The sequence below is a fragment of the Nerophis lumbriciformis genome, linkage group LG33 (genome assembly GCF_033978685.3).
Source record: "Nerophis lumbriciformis linkage group LG33, RoL_Nlum_v2.1, whole genome shotgun sequence".
NCBI lineage: Eukaryota > Metazoa > Chordata > Actinopteri > Syngnathiformes > Syngnathidae > Nerophis > Nerophis lumbriciformis.
The window spans coordinates 24,812,722-24,815,000 of NC_084580.2; positions in this window are offsets into that span (position 1 = coordinate 24,812,722).

Below are 2,279 nucleotides of genomic sequence, written 5' to 3' on the forward strand. Positions count from 1 at the left end.
ATGCTAATGTTTCATGTTTGCATTTTAGTCCATTTTTTTCCTTTTAAACTAAAATTTGTGGATTTTGATACGTTTTGATACTTTTTGATTGAAATTTGTGGATTTTGATACTTTCCGACATCTTACAAGTATGATAACTTTCCCATATTATCATGCTAATGTTAGTATGCTAATGTTTCATGCTTGCATTTGAGCAAATTTCATTTGTTTAAACCTAAAATTCGTGGATTTTGATACTTTATGAAGACATTCATGGATTTTGATACTTTCCGCCATTTTCGAAGTATAATAACTTTTCCTATGTTAACATGCTAATGTTAGCATGCTAATGTTTCATGTTTGCATTTTAGTCCATTTTTTTCCTTTTAAACTAAAATTTGTGGATTTGGATACGTTTTGATACTTTTTGATTGAAATTTGTGGATTTTGATACTTTCCGACATCTTACAAGTATGATAACTTTCCCATATTATCATGCTAATGTTAGTATGCTAATGTTTCATGCTTGCATTTGAGCAAATTTTATTCGTTTAAACCTAACAATTGTGGATTTTGATACTTTTAGATGACATTCATGTATTTTGATACTTTCTGACATGTTAAAAGTATGCTAACGTTTCCCATTTTATCACATTAATGTTAGCATGCTAATGTTTCATGCTTGCATTTTAGCAAATTGTTTTCGTTTGAAACAGAAATTTGTGGATTTTGATACGCTTTGATACTTTTTGATAAAATTTGTGGATTTTGATACTTTCCGCCATCGAATAAATATGCTAACTTTTCCTACGTTATCATGCTAATGTCAGCATGCTAATGTTTCATTTTTGCATTTTAGCTAATTTCATTCGTTTAAACCTAAAATTTGTGGATTTTGATACTTTTTGATGAAATTTGTGGATTTTGATACTCTGCCATCTTAGAAGTATACTAAGTTTTCCTATGTTAGCATGCTAATGTTAGCATGCTAATGTTTCATGCTTGCATTTGAGCAAATTTTATTCGTTTAAACCTAACAATTGTGGATTTTGATACTTTTAGATGACATTCATGTATTTTGATACTTTCTGACATGTTAAAAGTATGCTAACGTTTCCCATTTTATCACATTAATGTTAGCATGCTAATGTTTCATGCTTGCATTTTAGCAATTTTTTTTCGTTTAAAACAAAAATTTGTGGATTTTGATACGCTTTGATACTTTTTGATAAAATTTGTGGATTTTGATACTTTCCGCCATCGAATAGATATGCTTGCTTTTCCTACGTTATCATGCTAATGTTAGCATGCTAATGTTTCATTTTTGCATTTTAGCTAATTTCATTCGTTTAAACCTAAAATTTGTGGATTTTGATACTTTTTGATGAAATTTGTGGAGTTTGATACTCTGCCATCTAAGAAGTATACTAAGTTTTCCTATGTTAGCATGCTAATGTTAGCATGCTAATGTTTCATGCTTGCATTTGAGCAAATTTTATTCGTTTAAACCTAACAATTGTGGATTTTGATACTTTTAGATGACATTCATGTATTTTGATACTTTCTGACATGTTAAAAGTATGCTAACGTTTCCCATTTTATCACATTAATGTTAGCATGCTAATGTTTCATGCTTGCATTTTAGCAAATTGTTTTCGTTTGAAACAGAAATTTGTGGATTTTGATACGCTTTGATACTTTTTGATAAAATTTGTGGATTTTGATACTTTCCGCCATCGAATAAATATGCTAACTTTTCCTACGTTATCATGCTAATGTCAGCATGCTAATGTTTCATTTTTGCATTTTAGCTAATTTCATTCGTTAAACCTAAAATTTGTGGATTTTGATACTTTTTGATGAAATTTGTGGATTTTGATACTCTGCCATCTTAGAAGTATACTAAGTTTTCCTATGTTAGCATGCTAATGTTAGCATGCTAATGTTTCATGCTTGCATTTGAGCAAATTTTATTCGTTTAAACCTAACAATTGTGGATTTTGATACTTTTAGATGACATTCATGTATTTTGATACTTTCTGACATGTTAAAAGTATGCTAACGTTTCCCATTTTATCACATTAATGTTAGCATGCTAATGTTTCATGCTTGCATTTTAGCAATTTTTTTTCGTTTAAAACAAAAATTTGTGGATTTTGATACGCTTTGATACTTTTTGATAAAATTTGTGGATTTTGATACTTTCCGCCATCGAATAGATATGCTTGCTTTTCCTACGTTATCATGCTAATGTTAGCATGCTAATGTTTCATTTTTGCATTTTAGCTAATTTCATTCGT